General features: G+C 40.5%; 1 protein-coding gene across 1 annotated transcript in view; it reads right to left on the reverse strand.

Moving 5' to 3' along the window:
• ANKFN1 (ankyrin repeat and fibronectin type III domain containing 1) overlaps nucleotides 1–27,875 on the reverse strand; it is a 451,629-nt gene that overhangs the window by 306,103 nt on the left and 117,651 nt on the right. The window lies entirely within an intron of this gene.

A 27,875-nucleotide genomic window follows, 5' to 3' on the forward strand; every position in this document is an offset into this window, starting at 1 on the left:
GAAAGATTCATCTTCCTCACTCTGGGATGGTTGGTCTTACAGTAAAATGCAGGAGAGGTTAGAAAAGAAGGCTTAGAAATAAACTGAAAGTGCAATGATTTGGTCAATACCTGGCTTAGTTGTGGCTGTGAAAAATGGAAATGAATGGATGAATTAAAAAGAATCTATAAATGATGAATTAACACAAATTGATAATCAAGTAGATATGAGAGAAAAAGACATGGGAAGTCAAAGACTTCTCTCAAATGTTGACCTAAAAAATGATGGCACCATTAATGGAATAAGGAAGTCGAGATGAAGCTTGGGGTTTAAAAGATCAGTTATGTTTTAGACATTTTGTTTTGAGATGATTGCAGGATTCCTAAACACATGCATCTATTGAGCAATTGCTCAAGTGGGACTTGAGCTTAGGAAAGTGGTCAGGCTTGCATTTACCAACTAAGGAACCATTAATGCAGAGGTGGGTGCATAAAAGTACTCCAAGGGAAGAATACAAGAGCAGAAGTGAAGGACTGAACTTTGTCCCAATCTAGTTGCTGGAGGAAGCAAATTAATTAATAATGAAATGGATAAAGAGGAATAAAGAAGAAAGTTACAAAAGTTACCACTGTGGAAATCAAGAGAAGAATGTTGTAAGAGAGGCGATAGTAATGTGTAATGTTGCGATGAGGTAATGGAGAATGGAGAGTGAGACAAGAAAAAAAAAAAAAAAAACATGGTGACTTCTGAGCAGCCAGTATAAATGGGGTGGTCCGTTTCTTCCTTCTCTGGGCTGAGTGTTGCCTGTTCTGTCAACATTTCCTGATACAGGATGATTTTAAACCTTTCATCCTCAGCAACACAGCATAATGAGAAGAAGATGGCATGGACTCAAATTCAAAGGCTCTGCTGATAAACACAAATTTGGCAGTGAATAGAGCAGGTCATAGCCAAGGGTAGAGCCCTGGTTTCTCATGGTACAAAATTTCCTCCAGGATGTCACAGTCTTTGAGCACAGTTTTTAACCCATTGTGAATCCACTATGGAGACTGTTGAATGTCTGGCTGAGATTAGTAAGTACTCTGTTTGGGAGTGGTCTTAACTTACCAACACAGTAAATTTTAGCTTAAAGGTGAATGAAGTTACCATGTTGTGATTTGTTCTTGATGAATAAATGTGGGGTTTTGGTGATCACTTTATTTTTTCAAAGTTTTGGTACCTACAATTTAATCATCTTTTCCAGAATTTTGCCAAGAATTTTAATAAAGATACAAGTTTAAGGAATTAAGTTTTGGTGAACTTGGATATCTTCTGATCACTACTCTTCTGAGGACACTCTCATTCATTATATCTCACAGGTAAACAATAAGATTGCTAAGAGGATATGTGAATTTATATTTTCAGCAAAATAGAAAAACTTTGCAAAATAAAACTTCTCAAGGCCTGAAAACGAACTTGAACTTACAGATGCCTAATAATTCTCTCTCAATCCTGGCCTGAATTCCCTTCTTTATACTGTTTATTCTGTTCTTTTTGATGTGAAGATAATTCTTGTTAGAAAATCTGAAAACCTAATACGAGCTGGGAGGTCTTCCTTTCCTGTTACCCAGCACTGTGGTTCATTTTGACAACTGTTAAATGCCTACTCTGTATGGCTTCTATGGCAGGCTTTGGTGACGTGAAGATCTTACCCGAGACTTACTCCATTCTGGTTTTCAGCTTTCCCAGCAATCAGAAAGTAAATGGTACTAATAATGCATCTTCTGATCCAAATTCATTTTCTGAATTGAATCTTTGGAGATCCAAATGCAAAAAGCCCCCCTAACCACTGAAACTTCTCCCTCCCTCCCCATGGATCCACACAGGTTTTATGAGCTGCTCATCCTCTTTTGTTTTCATTGGGATCATTCCAAACTGAATCACGAATGTCAACTACTGGCATTCCTCAAACTTAGAAATCCCCATTCACTTTAGGAATCCTCTAAATACAGAGTTATTTCTATTAATTTTCTTAATTTCTTGAAGCCTTGGGTACATGTCCAGAAACCCTCATTGTACCTTTAACCTTTCTGAGACAGTTCTCTCAAAATTCCTGCTAATTCAACATCACTTTGAAGGCCAATATGAAGTAGAATGGCAATTTTATCTTTTTCCTTCTACTTTCTAAAAAATGATATAGTCAATGAGGTAAAGGATTATGAGATATTCTAGTTTTAATAGAATCAGACTTCCAGTGAATTTATGAGGAGATAAAGTCCCTCATTGTACTGAGATCACTTCTGTATTCTTTGTTACACTTCTGTTTTAGAAAATAATGTTTAATATAATCTGTATTAAGAAAATATCATCTTCAAACACTATCTGGCTAGATAGCCTATAGTATAATGCCACCAAAATAGAACTTTGCATTCTTTTCCTTTATCGCAACTGAAATGCTTTATACTTTACTTCCCCTCTCAGATCTGTAAGTTTTTGTACAACCCTGTAACTCCACTATATACAGGCATAAATTCCTCTCCTTTTCCTACCCTTGAAGGCAACATGCCACCCAGTTCCTCTAGTCAGAATTAAAAAAAAAAAAAAAAAAGACTTACAACATGTAGGTGAAACTAACTACAAGCCAGCATCAGGCAAGAAAAGCTTGAAATGGACAGATAGGAGGTTTCTGCAAGTGCTCATCACAGCTGTAGTAACAGAAGACAAGCTCTGGAAAGGCATTTGCCTAACAAGGAACTTCAACAGTGCTGACATGGATTCTGCATACAGCCACCTATGTTTTTAAGGTATTGTGTCTTCTAGAGCCCAATCCCCTAAAGGAATAAATCCGGCCACAAACCTCTATGCTGTGTATTCAAAGAGAGGGCCATATCTTCTGCTACGAAACCCACTCCCTTCTCAACGCTCCAGAATTTTTTTTTTAATATTTATTGATTTTACGGGGGTGGGGCTGCAGGTAGAAGGAAAGGGAAACCTCAAGCAGAATTGCCACTGAGCTCAGAGCCCAATGCAGAGCTTGAATCTCATGACCCTGAGATCATGACCTGAGCTAAAACCAGGAGTTGGACACTCAACCCATTGAGCCACCCAGGGGTCCCCCCAGATTTTCTTTTTTTACCTCCACGATACCTACAGATATATCCAGCTGGCTGGATCTTAAATATTTAATTTTTATATCTGTCTTCCCCATCAGACTGTAACCTCTTGGAGGGCAGACTGTGTCTGATTTATCTATATAGTTCCATCACCCACCACATTATTGATGCTTCTTGAATAAATGGTCTGGTTTCTTTTGTGGGCACAGTTGTGGGACATGCCCGGTAAAGGTGTCTGGACTTATCAAGAGTGATGCTACTCTTTCAGAGCAACAGAATTATAATATTTGATGCTTTAACCAGGGCAAGAATTTCTGGTCACAAGGATCTGACAATCAGATAGGGTTAATATTGTTATTTTGCCTTTCTCCAAAGGTTAATTTATTGTTCATTCTATCCATAGGCTTCACTATGCAAGTAAATAAATATCTAGGAAATTGGATATGCCTTTTGTATCTCTTAGCATCTTAGATTGAACTGCTTGTTCCTGCTACTGTAGATTTGGCATATAAATGCCACTTGTCATCACCTAAGAAATACGAGGCCCATCCTCTTGTCCTGTTGTTTCTTGCCATGTCAGATGTGACATTGTCCATGTAATCCTGTTTTGCAATTTATTTGCACTTTCTTTTCCTCTGTCTAACAAAAATCCTATTTCAACTCTGTTGGTCAGCTTAGAATTGTGCCAAATACATACTTCCAAGTCTCTGTGCAGTATACCCAGAATCTAGCCAGGTCCTTTTTTCTAGTATTACAGGCCACAGCCCAGGAAACTAACATCTCTTCCACACCATCTTTGGCCTTCACATTCCTTATTCATCTTTCTTTTTCCAAAGACCTTCAGCTGGAAGAAGAGATGAAAGCATCACTTGTGTCTTGAGAGTCCCTCTATGGTTCTCTATCCAAATCCCTGGGTGTCTCTAGGGACCCATCTGACCACTCATTCTTTTTTTTTTTTTTTTTAAGATTTTACTTATTTATTCATGAGAGACACATACAGAGAGAGGCAGGCAGAGACATAGGCAGAGGGAGAAGCAGGCTCCATGCAGGGAGCCCGATGTGGGACTCAATCCCTGGACCGTGGGATCATGCCCTGAGCCAAAGGCAGACTCTCAACCGCTGAGCCACCCAGGCATCCCCTGGGTGCCATTAATTCTTATAGGAGACAGCAGAAGAGGACAATGGGGTTCAAGAGTGCCATATGCTCTCCACTGTGGTCTCTCGACCAGCTGTAGGTGCCTCTAAAGGGCAAAGTCCAAACTTTACCTGACAGATCATTTCTTCTGAGGGTAGTAATAGGGTTCTTCTATGCAATGGTTCCTACAAATCTCCTGCATTGCTCTTAGAGCCAGTGTAAGGTAATGCCTCTTTATCAGAATGTCTTATAGCATGCTTCACCACAAGAATCTCTTTGGGGGGGTTTCCCCTTTTCTTCTCATTCATATAACTTTGACACCTATTTCCATTCATAAACTCAGCTTATTTTTCTACCTGGTTGCTTTCTTCCTGAATTATTTTTGTACTCCCTATTATGTCCCTTGTTTAATAAACTGGAATGTAACAAAGTGATCCCCAAACTTTTTCCTTCAATTTCAGCAATCACTGAAGCTTGAAAATAGAGCAAATAGAACTCTTCATCAATAACCTCAGGGAAAGAGAAACACAAAATAGATTCAGAAGGTCAAAATATTCTTCTAATCAGTGTGAGTCACTTCCCAGACTCCAGAACAAAAGCATCTGTGGGTCGCAGGGAACAACTGCTTTCAAGTCTTGCTAACTAAAACAAGTTAATGTCCCGCTCATTTATTTTCCCTTAAAAATAACCTATTTATTTGAGAATCTCCAGCTAGCTTCTCAGTAGATGATACTGAGATCTCAGAAGCCTAATAATAGCTTTGTGATATAGAAAAAACAACTAGGCAAGGAATCCAGAGAACTGGGTTCTAATTCAAACTCCATCATTGTGTGGTTTTAGGCTATTCATCTGAACTCTGAATCTTGTTTCCTGATCTATTAAACTGATGTAGAAAACAGTTCCTGCTTTTCACTGGGTATTTGTAGAGGTCAGGTATGCGCACATACACACATGTATGTATACATGTATAAATACATACATGTTTTGCAAACCACATACTGCTCCACAAATATTACACTTTAGGTAATTATCATTGCATTTTGAAGTTAGCATGGCATCTTGGAGCCCTTATAAAAAAGGAACAAGCTAGAATGAACAATCCTAGACTCTAATTTTTGTAGCAGAGCTGGATATAAGAAATTGAGCAAATCATTCAAGCTGTTTGAGAAATTCCCCATTATATGAAATAGGAATGATGAGACTCCCTGGCCTTCCTCCAGAAAGTTTTGCTTCTGGCCCAAGGCTCCACCTGTTTCCCTAAAGAATGATACCAGGAAGATTCACTCTTCAGGTAGCAAAGCACCCCTATCCACTTTTCAGCACACTACTTACCCTACAAGTCCATCCAGACAACATATTAGAAGACAAAACAGTAACACCAATACCTAGGCAAGACACACCTTACGTAACAGTTGACTGAGGTGGGGGTAGGAGGAGTTGACATTTCCTTATACTAGGATATTTTACACTAGGGTGTACAATTTGATACTCTAGTATTTTATAATAGGGTATAGAATAACTTGAAGTAGAACCTAATATATGTTCAGCTTAGAACTCTGGAAAGCCATACCATCACTTATTAATTAATTGATTTTTCTACCTACAATTTTTTCTATTACACAATTCAGCCAGGACTGTAGATTTAATCACCATCCACACTGACAAAGCTTGAGAGTCAAGAGAGAAGATCATTGATGGGTAGAGGTACATTATGTTAGGATACATAGCAATGCAATGGAACCCAGAGCCAAATCTGTGAGCACAAAGGAGGCAACGCAGATATGTGTGTGCATACACCCGTACATATACACACACACACACACACACACACACATTAGAGGGGGGCCTTGCTTTATAAAATTGCTTCATAAAATTGAAAACTTCTGAGGAAATATTGATTGGCTGAATCTTTTATGAAGTGCACTAGGAAACTCATTACAGTGGAGCTTTCCTGGTTGTAAGAGGTGTACCCTTGAGTGCAGGTGGCCACAGAGGACCCTGCAGAAGAGCATCCCCCATTACCAGGGCACACACACACACACACACACACACACACACACACACACACACACACACACACACACACACACACACACACACACACACACACACACACACACACACACACACACACACACACACACACACACACACACACACACACACACACACACACACACACACACACACACACACACACACACACACACACACACACACACACACACACACACACACACACACACACACACACACACACACACACACACACACACACACACACACACACACACACACACACACACACACACACACACACACACACACACACACACACACACACACACACACACACACACACACACACACACACACACACACACACACACACACACACACACACACACACACACACACACACACACACACACACACACACACACACACACACACACACACACACACACACACACACACACACACACACACACACACACACACACACACACACACACACACACACACACACACACACACACACACACACACACACACACACACACACACACACACACACACACACACACACACACACACACACACACACACACACACACACACACACACACACACACACACACACACACACACACACACACACACACACACACACACACACACACACACACACACACACACACACACACACACACACACACACACACACACACACACACACACACACACACACACACACACACACACACACACACACACACACACACACACACACACACACACACACACACACACACACACACACACACACACACACACACACACACACACACACACACACACACACACACACACACACACACACACACACACACACACACACACACACACACACACACACACACACACACACACACACACACACACACACACACACACACACACACACACACACACACACACACACACACACACACACACACACACACACACACACACACACACACAAAAGGTGTACATATCCAAAATAGCATCAGGGCCAAGAACAAATATTGCCACAAATATTACCTTTCCCAGTGACCTCCTCCACCTATGGTATATTGATATATTCTGATTTTAGGAAACCCCATTAGAGGGGGGCCTTGCTTTATAAAATTGCTTCATAAAATTGAAAACTTCTGAGGAAATATTGATTGGCTGAATCTTTTATGAAGTGCACTAGGAAACTCATTACAGTGGAGCTTTCCTGGTTGTAAGAGGTGTACCCTTGAGTGCAGGTGGCCACAGAGGACCCTGCAGAAGAGCATCCCCCATTACCAGGACACATCCTCAGCAAGACCTCACTATGGAGTGGCAGAGGGTGGTAGCCCACCCTGAGATCTCCAGAAAACCCTAAAGTTTCTCTAATTCCACGTTTTCTGATTCATCAAACGGGGAGAGCAAATGTTTTCCCACTGAGGTGAGAGGATTAAAATATATCTTTTAATTAAATGGGCAAAACAAGACTGGACAGAGATACGGGTTTTCGTTTACAGAGAATGAGCAACTTCTTGCACACTATCCCCACAGCTCAGAAGACTCAAACTAAAAAGTAATGACAAACTACCCATTATGGGTCTCCTGCAAAGAGCTCTGACTATGGATGGTAAATGAAGACACAGATCTGTGTCAACATGGATCCACGGTTACATTTTGAGTCTCAGGAATCACATACTTAGATTCCTAAAAGTTAGAATACAGATCAGTAGATTTGAGTATAATAATTTGTATCAGAGGAAACTTCACATAGCATTTCCTTAACAGAGTTTCCCACCTAACTTTCTATCTCTAAATCACCTGCATTTGTAGAACCATTACTGTCGTTGACTCTTCCTATATCCCTGTCCTAGAGGAACATATTAATGATCATATAATGAGGCAGTTCTAAACTCTTTAGTAACTAATGCCCTTGGGACAGGTCCAAGACTAGAATCCACTGAAACAGGTCTAGTTCTAAAGAGACACTAGTGCATTTTATAACAGGTTGCGGAGGGAAGATAGACAGCTAGAGTCAGAGATTGAGGGCTTTTTGTTTTGTTTTGTTTTGTTTTGTTTTGTTTTTTACTAATTGAAGCGACTATAATAACTTGAGAGGAGACTTCTGATTCAGTGGCCTATGTGTTCCATGCAAATTTTTATTTGGACAGTCCTCAGACCTCCAGGGCATCCTAAATATAGTAATGGACTATTTCAAAAGATACTTCTAGAAACCTCCTGAAAATTCTACATGCCAAGTCCATGCAGATGCTGCTTATTTCAAGACAGGGGGAACAAACTAACAAATAGCATTGTGGATGATGAATTGGGAATCAGTATCTTATGCTCTAAGCTATGTACACAGTCAAAATAGTCAAATGCAAAGTGAAAACTTCCTTCTGTCCTTTACCTGTCTGAATTTTTTGACAGTTCCCTCTGGCTCCTTGAGTTCTCTGGTACTGTGTAGATTTAACCTTTAGAGAACAGAGCTGGATTCGTTTTAAACTGCCTCCCATCTCAGATGCTACATTCAATTTCGGATAGATGCCTTCCTGCTTCTGTGAATATGCAGTCCTCTAAGTGGCTCACAGAATAAGAAAAAAAAATGGAGTTAGAAGTCTGACAAACACCCAGATCGGCCAGGCTCACCCGATTCAATCCAAGGTTTGACAAGTCGCTGTACAGAAAAGCAGTCTTTTGGAGGCGACACTGCTTGCCAGCACGCACATCCACTTTGGAAGAGGACAGAACACCAGCTGCCTACAGACTCACTCAGGCTGCATCTCCAAGAGCAAACAGACCTCTTCAGTTTTGGTGAAATGAACTTTTCCCCAGCTAATCAAAATGCCACTTGCTTGGCTGACTGAAATATCCTCCAACCCAGTAAGGCTGCACACCTTTTTCACAGCTATCCTCTGCCCAGGGAGAAGTCAATAAAGAAACAAAATGCAAATAAATTAGCATTCATCGCTGCTGATCTAGTATAAATATTTATAAGGGAAAGATGCAGCGATTTTGAGTGATACCATGATCTTGGCCCCACATAAACAGTTGAAAACAGCCATACTTGTGAGATCGCACTTTGCTTTTTTTTTTCTTCATTTCACATCACCATAATCACCTAATAAATATTTAAATGGACCCATTTGCTGTAACTATAAAAGAACCGTGTAAACTTGTTGTCATCTAGACACATTAGCCGTGGTGGAGTCAATGAATTTCAACAGTCACTTAATATTGCAGCCACTAGCTACCTTAAAACTGCCAGCTACGGCCTGCCAGGAAGCTACTGTAACAGTCCTGCTCACTAACTCCGGAGCAAGACACGAGCTTCATTATGAATGCGAGCATTGCCGCTCTAATTAGGCCTGGGAGAAGTTTAACAACCATCCTACAGTCTTGCTGCTGACAAATATAAAAATAAAGCCTTGTTCGAATTAGCAATGTGAAGTGAGAAGGTCTAGAAGCACCAACTGTCTGACCGGCCCTGGAACAGCTCTAATCTATAGTGGGGTTATTTCGGTTCATAAACTGCTAGTATGTTACCTGCAGGAGGTCTCCCCTGTAAAATGAATTATAGTAAGCTATATGTGATAATTAACCATGCATTAGCAAATATCTTGAAACAGGGAGGCTCTGTTTTCTCTGTATTTTGACTAATAAAAGCATGAATTTGTTCAACAAATGATCATTTAGGTTGTGGGATTCTAACCATATTGGAAGGACACAGTGAGTAATACAACATTGTGCTGGTCTAAAGGGTTTCCTTACCCAAACAGGCTGCTTAATAGACTGGCTCCATACTATGATGCTATTCACAGACCTAAAAACCACAGCGTTGAGAAGACAAATACAATATACATTTAAAATAATATGAACCTTGTGCTCTTATTTACTTTAAAATCACCCTATATGTGACAATTAAAAAAGAAAAAAAAAAAACCACGGCTAAAGTTCTATTTCAGAAAACGATGTTATATTTTATTTAAAATAATTTAAAAACAACCCTGGTAACTTTGCAACAATTAAAATGTATATATAATTGAACGATTTTTTACGGAGCTGTTTTCTGAGAATTTTCTTTAGAAGGTTTCAAACACGCTCTGCAAATGAAAATTAAATCACAACACAGGAAAAAAAAAACATTAATTTTTGAACTAATCCATCAGCCGAAAGGATGTACATGAGCACAGCTAATGGGTATCAATAACTGGGGAAGAAGTGTTTTGGGTGTTGGATTGGCTGGGCTCTGGGAGGGTTCTGAGAAGGGGGTGTCCTCTCTAATCATCAGGGTGTTCAGTGAGAAGAGGAGCCCAGGTGTTTCCACCATTACAGGAAGCTGTGAACAGACACTGCCAGCATAAGGATATGGCAATAATGCTTTCAAATTTACAGACCTTCTCCTTGTCTTGCAGGACACCAACTGCTTTTTTATAAAAGGTAATATTCTTTCTTTTTTTCCTCCCCTCATCTTCTAACCTCACAGTTAAAATGCATATTTATATGTAGTATATATAAACACATGCACACATACTTACACAGATCTAAAAATAATCCAGACAGACCGCTAAGGCAGCTTCAGATTTTATCCCAAATATGTGACCAATAGTTCTGCTTTAAATAGTCTATCCAAACCCATCAATAAGTTGAGGTTATCCTGTCTAAGCAGTTTCAAGAGCTTATGTGTTTATACCTAAATTGGTTCCATGGGATAGTAATAGATGTTATGCTAAAGAGGTTCTGTGGTCAGATATATATGAGAATCTCTGGATTAAGTAAAGTGACATAGGTTTCTTTACTACAGGACTTCTCAGAGCCTTTACTGCCGCCTTGGGAAATACTGGCTCAGTGTAAACGTTAGGTACACATAGCTAGTCCTCATTGGAAAGAGTATCCAGTGTTACAAAAAGTTTCCCAATGATGCAGAGAGATGAAAAGAGATGTCGATTCTGAAGACTCCCTGAAGGACCTGGTGGGCTGAGGGATAGTCTCCAGCAAATCTGTCCTGCCAGTAAAAGGACAGAACTCTCTAAATTCAACTAGAGAACACCTAATCCTAAGTGGGGCCAAGGGCTTTCCTGGTTTGGCTAAGGAATTATCCTTTTGATAATCAAAGCACCCTTCAGCTGCAATCCACTCACCCACTCCAGGTTCTGCAGGAAAGTCACAAGGCAAACATGCTTCATCATCCCAGCAAAGAATCTTTCTTTTCCATGTTAAATTAAAGCATTTCTACTCTTTGATCACTAAGCACCTATGAGGAAGGAGCAGGTGGATGGTCAATAAGCCTTCATGAGGGAGGTTAAAAGACACCTCATTCCACACAGTCTTTCTAGCTCAGACCATCCTCACAGCCTGGCTTGATGTATGAGGATTACTCTTCTGAGCAAGAGCTCTCTCTCTGTTCACCTCCCGGTATACTGAGTGGCTAGAACCCAGACTACTAACTCCTATGAAAACAGAAATCAGCACACTGAGTGAAGATCCTGGAAGGGGAAATGGAAGAACAGTGGTGTTCAAAGAAGCTCCAGACTCAGTTCTGTGAAGTCTGCTGGCTTGAAGGTTGGTGTAGGAGCCTGGAGAGAACCAGGGAGAATGAATATGGATCCTGCAGGTACCAAAAGATATGTTTGAGGGCTGGTGGCATGGGAATGATCTCCATTATCTAGTTCCTCAGTAGTGCCTCTGCATCTCTCCACAAACATGTTTTGCTGAAATTTCTAAGAATTTTACTTGGTGTCTTTAAGATTGGAATTATATCTATAGGTGACTGGAAGTCTTCAATGCTGGGCTTCAAGTTTTCATAAAGTGTTTGCGGGAGTCTGAGACTACGTGAGAAAATACTGTGATAAGTTGGTCTTGAGTTATGTTCCCTTGTCTAGTGGAAAAGGCTCAGATTTAGAATCAATCAGACAGACGCAGGTTCAAATCCTGCCTCTGCCACATACCAGGGCAGTATAACTGGCCTCCCTGAGCCTCAAGTTCCTTATCTATAAAGTCATGATAACAAGATAGTGCATGTAAAGCACCCAGCACACAGGAGCAGCTGAGTAAATAATGGTTATCCCTCACCCCCTGTCTAACGCTGCCCAATACAGAGACTCATTCTACAATTACACTCTAGTGCTATGAGCCAGTCTAGACCTAGGTAGAAATAGGTAGAGAAATCCCTGAGCATATGCTTAAATAGTAGCTGGTCTTTCTGAGTATTTATAATAGATGTGCCAAGGCTTTGTGCAAAGCAGGTTTTTTTTGTTCGTTTATCCTATTTAATCTTAACAACCTCCCTAAGATTTGGAGATTCCATTTCTAGTAATGAAAGTCAAAGATTTAAAAAAAAAATAAATCCCTGGTGATGAGAGTGGTTTCTTTCACTCCATTCTGCTGCCATCAAGACCGATCTTAAAGCCCTGCACTGTTTCTGCACTATTTATTCATCAGAATGGTATTATTGACTGGCCTTGGGAGCGAGTGCTAAGAGTGCCCCCTTTTGGTCCTTGAAAGCCTTACGCCCATCTGGGAGAATTAGGTGTGAAGCGTCCTTAGGCTCTTTGCAAGCGCATTCAGGGTTATTTGTGTCTCATACTGTTGTGTCCCCCAGTCGGTCTGTATGTGGCTTTTACATTCCTTAATAAAGTAATAGACATGAAAGAATTCTGTGGCTGACGCCAGCAGCCACAGAGAACACCAAGTCTAAAGTCAGCTAAAGGTAAACATATGGAGCCATCCAAGGAATGTGGCAATAAAAATTGGAACATATGACAGAGCCTCCCCTCCCCCCCCCTCTATTTTTCTGGGATAATTGTGTCAAGGGATGGGGGAAGCAGCTCTTTGCAGACAGCAAGCCTTCATTGTGATCTGCTGTCCTCTGGCAGGGGGAGCCAGTCAAAGAATCTTTCAAGAAATAGCTTTTCTTTTTTTCCCTGACTTGAGTGTTCAACTACCAAAAATCTTTCAAATCAAATCCAAAGACAATTATTTATTTTCCAGACTTAATTTAATAGCAAAAACACCCCTGGAGGACTGAATGTGGTATTTGACTTTTATTTGGGCCACTCTGGGCATCACCAGCAGCTTTATTCTCCAAAGTGTGACTTTGCAGTGAGCTCCATGGCCCACAGAGCTGTCCAGGGGCGCTGGCTCGGCTCCTCACTCCCCTCGCAACAGCAGCCGCGGGGGCCAGGCCAGAGACAGCACATAAATAATGCTTCTCAGTGCAAGTTTGACTCGGTATTTCTTCTCCATGGCTCGTACTCTTCATGCTCATGGAGGGAAAACATGACCCCAGTCTGTCCCCAGACCACCTTCCCAGCCTTGTCTGACACTGTAGTGGCCCCACTGTGGGCTCATTCTGCCCCTGTCATGTGGGATTAAGTGATGCTTGCCCCCTTGTCCTGCTTTCACTTCTGCTGTGCCATCACCTCTATCTGCCGCTTCCCTATCTCTACCAATTGCATTGATTTTAAAACATGTGCTGTGGAGTTCAAGTGATGGATTCAAACCCTGACTTCATTATTTACCACCTATATGTTCTGGATAAAGTGAACTGGCCTCCTAGTACTTCCCGGTGTGTTTCTTCATATGTAAAATGAAGACTATACAGGACCAACTCGCTTTATAGGACTATTGAGGATAAAATGAGCAGATGATTCAGCCAATATCTGGCACAGTACACAAAGCACTGTGTAACCTTCAGTTATTATTATAATTATTATTAACCCCACTATGGAAATCCCACTCACTGTTCAAGAGACACATCAACCTCATTTCCTCCATGAACCCCCCAGGGAGTTTCCCTTTCCAGTCTCCTTTTATTCAATTGTTCTATCTCCTAGGTTTTCATTCCTTCATTACACTATTTATTAGTCTGACTTGAAATAATTTCATTCAGTTAGTAGCCATTTATTAAACACACACAATGTAATGTGCACAGCACATTGCTAGAGATACAATGATTGACCAAACACAGGACGTCCTTCCAAGGAGACAATGATACAAGAGATATCATGGCCAAGGCTGACTTTGGTGTGAGGTTGAAAGTGCTGAGTGCTATGAGGCACATGCAAAAAAGATGTCTTTGGTTAGGGAGGGGTATGGAGGAAAGTGAAGTCAATGTAAGTTGAGGTGATCAGGAAATGCTTTATGGAAAAGATGGTGTTTGCAGTGGATCCTTCAGGCTTTGAATGTTTAAAGAAGGGGAAGGAGGTAGGGAAGGGCAAAAGTAGTGAGACAAGTGATTATTTGCATCTGTCACTCCAAGTACGGTGTTAGTCCCAAGAAACCAGAAACCATTCCAGAAACTGCGCTACCTTGCCATTAGGCATGTTAAGAAGTCATAGGCCGGGAAAGGGAACCGAGAGTAGCATGGGGTAAATGCTAGGGAGACCTGACAAGATGAGAAGAAAAGGAATAGCTCATGGAGGATGGGACTGGGAAGGGCAACCCATTAATCTCAGTGGGAGATTTGGTACTCTAGAACATTCCAGGTGGTGTTCTAACACATGTAGTCCAATCCAAGGGGCACAGTAAGGACATATTCTTGAGTGCTAATCCACTCACTTCAACAGAAGTGAAGAGAGTTTTCCTGAGCTTCTGCTCGAAAGAGAAGGTGGGCTCCCCCCTGGGTCAGAAGCTGGCAGAGGTTTTGGACAAGAGAGGTAGGGTGGGCTTAGAACTCTACACTCAGAATGCATCCCAGGAACCCTGGAAGTAGTGGGCTGAGTAAACTAGCTCCTTGCAGGCAGGGATGCCTGGCCTTCTACTGTGCCCTGGTGCTAGGGTCGGATTTGTAGGCTACCATGTTAAGTCTCAGGGAAGCTGCAGCTTGAATGTGTGTGTGGATTATAGTGGTGTATAACAGAAGAATGGATTTTTGGAATCATCAGACCTGGACTGAGCTCATTAGCTCTGTGCCTGAGCAAATCATTCAGTATTCTCAGCTGTGTTGCTTTCATTTTGTCAAATGTGGCAATTCATACATAATACATCAGGGTCAAAAGAGAGGACTATGTAAAGAGTTGAGAGTGTGGTTCACAGACCAGCCATACTGACATCAATTGGGAACCTGTTAGAAATGCAGAGTCTCAGGTCCCATTCCAGAACTGCTGAGTCAGAATCTGAATTTTAACTGGACCCCCAGGTGATTCATACATCCCTCAGAGATTGTTAAACATCAGATGACAAGAATAGATGACTAAGGTAGATGCTCCAAGTGGGCATGCCTGCTGCTGTTTTCATGGCTCTGTGGATTCCTGGGCTGCTGGTCACTAGATGTGACTAATTGCAGCCTAGATTCAGGGCAGTAGAGATGTTTCCAGAGGGGTTCTTACTGGTTAAAGGTCTGAGTGGGGCCGACCCCGCCAGGGAATACCTCTCATAAATTCTTGTAGAATCAGAGTGATTCGCACAGTGCCCCATGCAACACGCACACTCACACATAATGCGCACCAAGCTTTCTGGAAAAGCCAAACATGAATTTGTTAATCCATGAGCAGTGAGGTCTCTCTCTTTATGCCTAATTACTCCTCGCTTCTTGCCTCATTCCTTTGGTTTCCAACCTAGCACACCTTGCAATTTCACACTTATAAATTTGCTTTCCACTCACTGTACTGGTAGCTATTAAACACGGCTGTCTTGATTCTCACTGGATAAAGGCCCATACTTCCTGCTACAGTGAAAATCCTCTGTGTCCTGTTGGGAAGCCTGGGAGAGGCTTTGCTCTAAACCAGAAGAACACAGGTCACCGGACATCCTCCCTGCCCCCCCCTTTCTGCTCTGGCCCACCAGGTGGTTCTGGCATATCATGGCCTCACACCCCTCCCCCCACACCATAATCCTCAAACCAATCCATTAAAATCCCATTTTGTGTAGTATTGGCTCCAAACTCCCTGTGCTACATTCCCAGAGTTCATTGACTGAAGGGGCAGTCCCCCCAAACCATACAGGATAGGTTGAAAGAATTAAAACATGGGCTATAGAATGCTGCTGGCAGATTTAGTACAAGCTAAAAGGTCTTGGACCACATATGTAGCCACTTACTGTGTGACCTTGAGTAAGTTACTTAGCCTACCCAAGCCTCAGTTTCCTTGTGTATAAAGTGGGGGAATAATTGTACATGATTCAGTGATATCATCCATGTAAAATGCTTAGTATAGTTCCTGGCACATAATGAGTACTCCATAAATGTTTGCTATTAATATTAGGCTCACCTTATACAAAGAGGTTACTCTCTGCCCTCCTTTTCCCATTTAATAAGCAAACAGACAGCTCAGACTTGGAACAGAGTTCTGGTGAGCTCCACCCAAATGGAAGCCAAGTGGTGCCTCATAATCCCTGAAAAAACAACAGGTAACCTCCAAACTACACACCCAAAGGAGCCAAGACCAATGCTTTAGTGCCCATTAGTCCTCGTCTGGCTTTCTATAGGAAATATGACCACTTTTTTTCAGCAACTATAATTTGTGGATTAATTAGACTATTTGATTTTCTTTCTCTTTCTTTCTGATGGCCAGAGGGCCTCATTAGCACCTCCATTAGCATTTGGTCAGGGAAGGAAGAAGCAGTGGTCAGTTCCAATAGTCTGAAGCAGGAGAAAGGAGCAGAGGATGAATTAAGTTTTCTCTTTGGGATCCTGAGTTTGAAATGCAGATAGGGATGAGCAATTATCCATGCACACATCACATGTTTATTAAACCCCTGCTGCATGCACAGTATGCTTCTAGTCATGGTAGGGGGTAGAAGAAGCAAGGTACATTTGGGGATGACAACAAATATACACAGAAAACCAAATCGATGATATGGAAGTAAAACCGCAATAATAAAGCAGATCTCATTCACATTTCCTCTCGGAGTTTGTTCCTCCATGCATCAAATGAAGAATTTCAACTATAGTACAATAACAGACTTTCAAGGTTGAAAGGAACAATGGTGGTCTTCTGTGCCAAAATTATTTTCTTTCATAAAATAATGGCCTATCAGAATGTGACACACCTCCAGAGACAGGGCTCTCACTATCAAGAGATAGCTCATAATCATATTTAGATTTTGTTGAAACTCTTATCTCCCTGTAGCCTCTTCACATTGTTATTATTTCTGAAAGTTGGCCAATTCTCAGCCAGTACTCAGAGTGGCCAATTCTCCTAGTGGTGGATGCCTTCTATGCCAATTTGCAGAAAGCCAGTGTGTTAAATGTCCAGGCCTGATCTTCAGCTGGCAGGGTCCAGAAAGGCTGTGTCAGTGGTTTGTATCAGTGATGGACAACCACTGCTCAACTTAAAGCCTCCTTGAGTCTCCACTATGACCCCAATATCTTGGCACCTTCCCCCAAATTTCCTTAACCTTCCCATGATCCAGAAACCAAAGGCTTGATGCCTAGTACAGCAAGGAGGTCCTCTAAGGCTTTAGGAGGGCCCTACAGCTAATATCCCTCTGACTGGTCCTTGCTTGCACTAAGCTGATTACCAGTATTTTCACATCATCCCTGTAATATCGTTATTCTCTGGGCCAAATGTATTAAACCTAAGTATCTTTCTATAAATGTTTGGAGATAACCGTCCAACTTAGTAACTGAATATTCCTCTTTCTTGTCACTTTCCACCTGAATGTGTTCCACTTGGCTACTATCCCTCCTTGGGGTGACATTCTTGGTGAAGGCTGAACCATACAGAATGGAGCAGAAGTCCCACTGCCCTTGCAATGTATACTTTACCTCTGGCTATATAGCCATAGATAGTGTCATCTCTAAGAGGCTTATCACATATAATTCTAAGATACCAAAGACAAAGACAAACGTAAGACATTACAAAACAAATGTCCAGTTCAGGATTAGGCTACTAAGTGCCCTCAGCTCATGGGAGTAGAGATCATTAACAGCTAAAGTGCTGATTCTTTGGAGGATGTTTAATTTGAAAGTCTTGAAGAGGAGCAGAGGAAGGTAGCTACAAGTGGGAACAACTACATCAGCAAAGGAAAGAAAGGGTAGCACTGAGGAAAAGGGAGTAGAACAGTTTGGAATAAGATCTTCCTAAAGGAAGGAGGGAGAAATGGGAAAAGTGGAGGGATCTGGTGGGGTTGTGGGTCTGGATGCTCATTTGCAAGTAATATGGAGTCACAGAAAATTTTAGCTGGACAAGTCATAGTGCAGTTCTAGAAGAATAATCACTTAATGCTATGACAAAGGAACTAGAGAGGCAGGGATACAGGTTAAAATGTTAGGGATTAGGAAAGAAAGATACATTCGAAAAGCATGAAAAATTAGAGTAAGTGTGATGGATGACCAAATAGATTATAGTGGAGGGAGCAAGTGGGGCAAGGGTTGGAGGAATAAAGAAAATACTATATATTTGAGTGTAAGGGACCTGAAGAATAAATAGCACACGAGGAGGGACAGGACATTCACGAAAGGGAGGCTGCTAATGGCAAGTTAATACACAAATCTCCTGAATTCCATGTAATGGTACAATTCTCTATGGAGGCATCAAGAAGACTGCTAGAATTATGAAACAAGTAGTACATTCTAGAAAGTTGCCTATCAGAGTAAATTATTAATTTTATAAATTAGACTTCCGATTTTATTTTCATGCTTGACCAAGTGTTACCTGACAGGGCTGGGATAAGCAAGTGGGAGTATTTCCTGAGTAGGCAAGGGGTGGTCTCAAGGATTGGATTCAATTGTAAATGGCAGATCTCAAGACTGTCAAAGGCCATTAGAAACACTCTGATAGTAATCAAGGTCAACACCAGGAAGAAAATGCCATGAATCAAGTGAAAAAAAAAAAAAAAAAAAAGAGGGTGGAGAAAGTCTGACTTTGTGGAAGAGCAGAATAGAGTGAGACATAGAAACAGATTAAATCGAGTGGTGTAAGCCCAAGGCCATCTGTGAATGGCACGCTGATGCTGGAGAATTCCTTTTTATGAATGATAATGGCAATGACAACTGTAGGTGATTATAAACACAGGTGAGAAACGGGATAGAGATGGTAAACCTGTGTTGCAAGAACGAATGTGTGTTGATGATGGAAGGATGCAGCATTATTTGCACATTAGGCTTGGGCACAGGAAACCTAGGTGGCTATTTGAAGTGTCAGCTCATGGTCACAACATCCCTTCCAGCAGTGAAGACATGATGAAGAAGGATCTGACTACTACAAACTGCTCAGCTGTGTGCATGAAATAGGAAATGCTACCATTTATCGGGAGCTAACTGCCAAGTGTGATGATGATGCCTTTTCATCTCTTAGTTTTCATCATTGCAATAATCTTGAAAAGGAAGATGAGGACACTGAAGCTGAAAGCAATGAAAAAACTCAACTCTAAGTCACAGGTCTGGATGTAGTTCAGGTTTTTCTGTTCCTCCATGTTTAGTGAAACGCTCATTTGTTCAAATCTAATAACTTAGCCCACACCCTTTAAGCATAAAGTGTGGCTGAACTTAGAGCATTAAGTCCTTACTCTTGTATTTTACTGAATTCACATCAACGTCACTCAAATAGGCTTTAACTTTCTCCGTCAAAGACTAAAAAACACATCCTACGTGTCCTTTCTCAGCTGGTCAATGCCCTACCTCTGGACTCTTCTCTACTAAGTTTCTCAAAAGAGTTGAACCCTTCTGCCTCCGTTCCATTATTTTCCACTGGCCTAGTGCACTTCCCCACACCACTGCACCACAGAGCTTTCTGGAAGGTCACCAATGACCACCATGACTCTCAATCCAAAGCGACTTCACCCTCTTTGTCCTCTGAGTGACATTCAAAACTGCTGACTGCCTGCTCCCATCCTTGAAGTGCACTCTTCCTTTGGCTTCAGAAACTTTACAAACTCCTGGTTTTCTTCTTACTTATTTGGCTGCTTCTTTGCTGTCTCATCTCTCTTTATTTTGCCTTTAATGTTGAAGTTCCTCAAGGTGCAGTCCTAGAAGGTCTTCTCATATCACTTTTTAAAACTCTTCCTCCAGGCAATTGTGTCCATGATTTCATTTATGATCTATGTGACACCCCTCTCCCCAAATTTAAACCTCTAGCTCAGATCTGTTCTGCACTCCAGATCCATATACTTGATTGTTTATTATAGATCTTACAGTTTCCTGTGGATCAACGTGTTCAAAACTGAAATCATCTTTTTCTGTCTTATACAGACCTCTTTCACCTCTCCAAATCTCCATGTTTCTTATCTCAGGAAATGCACAACTCTCCTCCAGTTGCCAAGGCTTGACATCTTTATCTACAGCACTTTATGTATCACATCAAACAATAAGTTCTCTTGATTTTATTTCTTAAATAGCTCTCAAATCAATAGATTATAAATTTCTTGAGGAAAAAGATGAAATCTCTTTTGCTCACTGTAGTAAACTTAATATATCATATGGTACTTAGCAAGGAGTAGACTACATAAATAAATGATGTAATCTTGTCACTTCTTACCATATCTACTACTGCTCTTCTAATACAAGCTGCTATCATTTCTGAGCTGGGCTACCCATCTCAGAGGGTTGCTTGGAGGATTAAATGTATCTTAATACATGCAAAACACTTGGACAGTGTTTGGTATATTGTATGTCCTCAGAAAACGCTAGCTGTCATCATCAGTAGTCATAGCAGTAGCTGTAGTACTAGATACTGATAAGAAACATAAGTAAATTCATTGTCATAGACTCTGAGGAATAAATGCATCTATTTGATTTTATAACAAAGATATTTCCATGTAAATCAGCATTTTAAAAAGCGTTTGAAAAGTAAAGGACTTTGTGGGAAAACTGAAAAGCTCATACATTATTAGTAGGAATATTGGTGTGACCCCTTTGGAAAGGAGTTTGGAGAACAGTTCCTCAAAGGATTAAACACAGAGTTACTATATGACCTAGCAAGTCCATTCCTAGGTATTTATCCAAGAGAAATGAAAACATATTGTCTCATAAAAATGTTTGTATGAATGTTCACTGTAGCATTGTTCATAATAGCCAATAAGGGTCAGTAATCCAAATGTCCAGCAATTGATAGACAGATACAAATAATGTGATATATCCATACAATGAAATGTTATTCAAGAATAAAAGTAATGACACATGCGATGGCATGAATGAGCCCTGAAAACACTATGCCAAATCAAAGAAGCCAGTTATGAAAGACCACACTTTGTATGATCCCATTTATAGGAAATATGGCAAATAGGCAAATCTCTAGAGATAGAAAGTGGGTTACCAGGTTGCCAGAGCTGGGGAATTGGGGCAAATGGGAAGTGACTGCCAATGGATACAGGGTTTCTTTGGGGGCGATAAAATGTTTTAAAATTGATTGTGGTGATGATTGTATAACTTTGTGAATATACTAAAAGTCACTGGATATTACACTTTAAATGGGTGAATCGTATGGCATGTGAAATATATCTCAAAACAAGAAAAAAGTTAAAGGCCTACATGATGAAGGGAGAATCTGAGAAAACTGCTGTTCTGGGACATCATTTTTCTTGGGGCCATTCCTTTTCCAATTCCCATTTTGGTTATCTCTGGTGTGACTGAAGAACAGAGAGTCTTTCTAATTTGTTAAAAGTAAATTACCATTTAAAATCTTCTCTAGGCAAACTTAGCAAAATCTTCTCTAGAAGATAACTAGATTTTGCAAATGCCTTGGGTAGCATTTCTCTGGCCTGTTCCATTGAGGGGAAAACTTGAGGTCATACATTTTAAGTATTTTTGTAGTCTACTAATGATTCCTGAGAGCTCATAATCTGCCTCTTTCTTTCTCCTCTATTAGATAAGAATAGTCCCATAATGATGTAACTAAAATCAGGCACCCCTTGTGATGTTACTGAAAGAAAGCCAATCACTCCATTCCTTATGATCATATCCATTCATTTAAAACCCAACAAGTAAAAATTGGGAGCAATACTGAGTAGTGCCAGGCCCTCCTGAAGGCCTAGGGGACACAGTGGTAAATAAGATAGAAGAAAAATCCTGTTCTTATGGGGTTTACAAATCGAGGAAAAGTGATGAAAATAAGACAAGGTAAGGTGATATTTTAGATAGTGGTCAAGATGAGCCCATTGGAGGACTTGAAAAATGTTTTCTTTGAAGTAGAACATATATTAAAGAAAATGGATGAATTTTCACAAAATAGGCACCTCTGTATCACTAGCATTCAGATCAAGGAATAGAATATGACCAGCATCCTAAGAGCTATCTTCATGCTCCCTCCCAACAATAAGTTGTATTAATTTAAAATATATACACCATGTCTTATTTTAGGTTGTGAATCCCTTGAGTACAAAAAGGTATGTCTTTTTTACATTAATTCAATAGATGTTAAATAAGGAGCCAATATGTATTGGGTACTGAATACCACAAAGAGTAAAACATTATTCCTGAATTCGAAATACTTACAATATCATTATTATATATACCCTCCACAATATATATATATCCTCCCAAACAACATGTATTATATGACCATATATTACATATATATAACAATAAATGGAATCTAATGTTCAGCACAGATACAAATATAATCAATGAGACTGAAAAATGAAGAGTGGTCAGTTCTACCAGGGAAGGGGACTGAGCAATGTCAAGAAAGGCTTCAGAGAGGAGATGATGTTTGAACAGAGTTTTGAGAGATTTCCATTCCTCACAGGCCTAGTGTTCTCTGAACAAAGTAGTTAGTGAGTTAATATGTATTTGGGAAGTTGAACTTTCCATCTTGGCCTTGAAAACACAACAGGGTGGTTAGCAGAAAAGATGGTAGAGAGTCAGACTGTGTACTTCCGACTCCTGCCTTCCCGTCCAGGGGCCCAAGACCATTCAGATTTTCAAAAATTATCCTTTCCTTTCTTAGGCTGGAACACTTACTTCCCAGATACTAAATCTTTAAGTATTAATACTGAGTCCTTTCACTATAAAAGGGACCAAACCAAAGGAGGATTGTATGTGAGTTAGGTTGGGATGAGCCTTCAGATGATCCTTTGCTATTACTTTTCAAAGAAATTTTATTTTAAAATTACATAAGAAATAAGCTTTTTCAAACTCAATGCCTCCCTAGTGGTTAAAATCAATTTATTTGGCTATCCATTTTATTGGATATTTAAAATCCTTCGATTCATATATATGGATCATTAAAAATATATAATTTTGTTCTGTGAGAGTGCAACTTGCTTTTTCTTATTCTTTGTTTTGGAGAACTTGGTGTATCAGTCACTTTAACTTCTGCTTCCCATCGACTCTTAGGGATAACATGCTCAAACCCTTGAGATTGTCCGTTGTTTATAAGAAGTGCTGCAGCAGACATCCTTGTCTGTGGCTCTTTGTACATATATGCATGCTAGTGGCCCTCTAAGGTAATAACAGGACAGGAATTGCTGAGTCAAAGAGCACAATGTTTTAAATTTTTTTCAATGTTTTAAATTTTAATAAAACTGTATCCATTTTCTATTGTTGCTGTAACAAATTAGGGGAACTTGCACTCCAAAATAACACAAACTTACTAAGTGTTCTGTAAGTTCTAAGTCTGACATGGGTCTCACAGGGGGCAAATCAAGGTGTTGCTAGGACTGCATTCCTTTCTGGGGGCTCTGGGCTAAAAAATCTGTTTCCTTACCTTTTCCAGTTTCTAGAGGCTGCTGCACCCCTTGGCTCATGTCTGCCTTCCTCCAGCTCTAAAGCTCTTCCTTCTCTCATCACTCTGATGTTGCTGATGCAGTCCTTTTTCCACCTCTGACTCTGACTCTTCTGCCTTTCTCTTCACATCATTTAGAGACTCTTGGGATTACATTGGCTCCACCTGGATAATCTAGGATATTCTCCCTATATTAAAATCAGCTGATTGGTGATCTTAACTCCATCTGTGACCTTAATTTCCTCCTTGCCATGTAACCTAACATATTCACAGGTTCTGGGGATCAGGGCATGGGCATCTTTAGAGAGGGGGCATAATTTTGCCAAAAGCCATTCAAATTGCCTTCCAAATGTGTTATTAACTCCCCCAACCCCTCATGCAGTGTAAGAGAGTACCACTTTCCTTACACTTTCACCAATACTTGGTGTTACTGTGCTTTAAATTTTTTGCCAATCTGTAGATGACAATGAACCACTGCTAGCCCACGGTAGGCACTCAAACTTTTTGACTGAATAAATGAATGAATGCTATTGTAAGTCGTCTCTCCCCTTTTACTAGCCAAGCTGAGCATCTTCTCACATGTATTGTGGCCACTTGTACTTCCTTTTCTGTAAATTTCCTGGTCTTCACTCTTGCCCATTTTTCCTGGGAGGTGTTATTAATATGCAGGAGTTCTTAATTTGGTTGTTTTTTTAAAAAATATTTTATTATTTATTCATGAGAGACACAGAAAGAGACAGAGACACAGGCAGAGGGAGAAGCAGGTTCCATGCAGGAAGCCCGATGTGGGACTCGATCCTGGGACTCCAAGATCACACCCTGAGCTGAGGGTAGATGCTCGACTGCTGAGCCACCCAGGTGTCCCAAATTTGGCTGTTTTTTAAAAGTCATAATCCAAAATCAGAAAGAAAAAAATAAAATCTGTTTCCACAGACTGATTCCTCATTATAGTTTTCTCTGTTGAACTAAAATGCGGAGAATAAAGCAGAAAGTATGAATATGGAGGAAACATGGACTTGCAGTTGAAGATGCAGTTCCTGGGTTCAACTCTGTTGCTTGGACAGCTATGTCATCTTAGGTAAGGTCTCATTTTTTTTTTTTTTTCAGGATCTGATTCTCATCCATATAAAGAAATTTTTGTACTAAAAAGCCTCTAAGACCCCATCCTGTTCTGATAGCCAATTATTCTGCAATTAGGAAATAATTCATCATTTCTCTAGTTTAACTGGATCCTGCTCTACAAAGAGTCAATGAGCTACCTACCCACATTCTTCCCAGGTCGGTATCCATTTGACCGGCTCAGATACCACCTAGTCACTACTCAGGGATTCTGTTCTACCTCGAGGGTACATGACTGTCTCTCTTTAACTTATGATGACAATAACAGTTGGCATGCATTCTTTGATTCATATATATGGATCATTAAAAATATATAATTTTGCAGGGCCTAACATTTATCTTCTAGGCACTATGCCGAAGAGTAAATGTGCACTGTCTCATTAGGGTTCCTATTTGACCAAGGAGAATGTTGAGACATATGGAGGTTGTGTAATTCATCCTTTGTCCCCCAATACACACACACATGCACTTGAAGCTTGTGCAGCCTGGCTCCCCAGGCTGATTTCTAAATAGTATAGGCCAACCTAAAGAGAGCCCTTTCTATGCTTCTATCTTGCTCTCCTTTAACATAATTAGCTCTGTTCATTAAAGAAGTCAACTCGGGGCTCTTTTTTCACTGTGTATGCAAAACTGAGCTTAAATTTCCTCATTTTCGTGTATTTTGAGGGCTTGACACAAGTTCTCACTTGTGTATTGGCTTAGGCTGAAGATTCATTATGCAAAATGCCTAAAGATAAGGTTAAGGCCACCCTACTTCCAACCACTCAAAAATGCAAATTACGTCAACCATGGCATATAATTTTCTACCCACAACATTGGCAAAAATGAAATGATGGATAACATCCAGTGATGGTGAAGGTACATTGAAAAGGGTACCATCATACATACCATCCCTGAGTGTAAACTAGCACAGAACTTTTCCAAGGACTATGTCACAGTGGCTTGAAAAGTATCAAAGTTTCAACTGCACATACAACTTAGGTCCATTAATTTCTCTTTGGGGCAATCATCCTAAAGAAATATCAGAATGCCATATACATATACACACATATATATGTTATACACACATATTTGTATATTTGTGTGTATACAGCTGGTACAGGTCTGTCACAGTGCAGAAATGGGAACAATCTAAATTCTAGCAGTAAGAGAAAAATGAAATAAACTATTTTAACTATAGAATGGAATGCCATGCAATAGCTTAAAAGAATTAGGTATATCCATACACACCAGCTCTCCAACATATTCTTAAGTGAAAAAAGGCTAGCTGTAGACTAAAATGTACAGTGTGAATCTATTTACAAGTTTAAAATAATACAATGCCATCATGTGCATTTATTTTGTATATATAATCCATATCCTGTGTATGTATTCCTGTACATTTTAGAAAAAAGTTATCTGCAGGATATACACCATTAATGGTGGTTGTTGCCGGAAAGGGAGGGAATGGATTTGGCTTGGGGGTATGAATTAAAAAGAGAATTTCACTTTTGTGAACATTTGTTCTGCTTGGCTATTTTACAATCATGTATTACTTGAGTAATTAAAAAAAATTAAAATGGGAGCAAAAAGAAAGGACCAGAGGCTGTAGAAAATTGATTTTTGTAGAAACCAGACTAGCTCCTCATATTAATGACTCATATAAACAGTAAATCAGATCAAAGTAACAACCACAGCTAAACTTCTGTCTTCACCATTCTGGAGGGAGGCCACCTTTTAGGAAGTCAGTTCCCCCAGGAAGGAGCTTACAGTGTTCTGTAGCTCACGAAGGAGCTCTAGAATTATACAATGCGTAACTCTTCCTGGCTTAGTAAAAATTACTCCTTGCTGTGATAAAAGACACTAGCCTGCACTGTAATAATGATTGCTCTAAATGTCTGTATAATTCATATGACACTATAACCATTTTTTGTCAACAAAACCCTGCATGAACAAATTTAATCTACGAGGCAAAGATGATTTCATCTGTAGTTTGTCGCTTGAAGGTTTTGCCATACATTTAAGTCAAAATATATGGCCCACAACACCATACCCTTGATTCAGGCCACAGACTCCCCTCCAATTACCACGTTTATTCTTAGTTCACAGTGGCCTTGCAGTGGAGCAGCAACCATTCTGCTTATAATGATTTCAAGTGCTCTTCAGATTTAATGGAATAAACTAAATGAATTATGTCACCAGGGTTTTGCCATCTTTTAAGCCTCACAGGCTTGCTATCACCATACCCAGAGCAGAACCAAAAGGTATTTCTCTGTTTGTTAGAGGTGGCTGATTCCTCGTTTTCCTCCTCATCTATTTTTGTTTGCTTGTCTGTTTTGTTTTTCCTCCTGTATATAACTGTATCGAGGGATTTGTTCCTAATAATCCAGCTTTCCAACAACAAATCTTTTTGTCAATGATGAGGAGTTGGGGTTTAAATATTTACTTGTATTACTTTAAGGTATGTCACGCCTGGCCTCAGCAAAAAGTAATATGATCATATTTCAAAGCAAGGAGACTCACAGGTGCACAGGGAGGCTGTGAGCCGCAACTGAGTGGCGATTGAGGGGGTCTGATGGATACATGCCTAGCAGAGACTCAGAAGAGAAGCACACCAGCTTCTTCATAGACCAGGGTCCACTTAACCAGAGAGAAACCACTGGGGGGTGGAGAACATAGGGTGGGAATAAGCAACTAACCAGGAGTGCAGAGATTTGGATTCCCTCCAAGTCAAAGGAAGAAAGAAAATGGATTCCCATTCAAGTTCAAAAGGCCAGCAGCCAGGCTGCCAAGGGGTAGGGGGAGTGGGCCCAGAAGAATGAAACCAAGAGCTAACCCAAATCCTGAGGAAGAAGGATAGACTTACCACTAACAGCTCAGGGGTGGCCAGTTGGCACCCCAAGGCCTCCAGGCTGTTCCCCTGAGCTCCAGATT

The sequence above is a fragment of the Vulpes lagopus genome, chromosome 12 (assembly GCF_018345385.1).
Source record: "Vulpes lagopus strain Blue_001 chromosome 12, ASM1834538v1, whole genome shotgun sequence".
NCBI classification, from domain to species: domain Eukaryota; kingdom Metazoa; phylum Chordata; class Mammalia; order Carnivora; family Canidae; genus Vulpes; species Vulpes lagopus.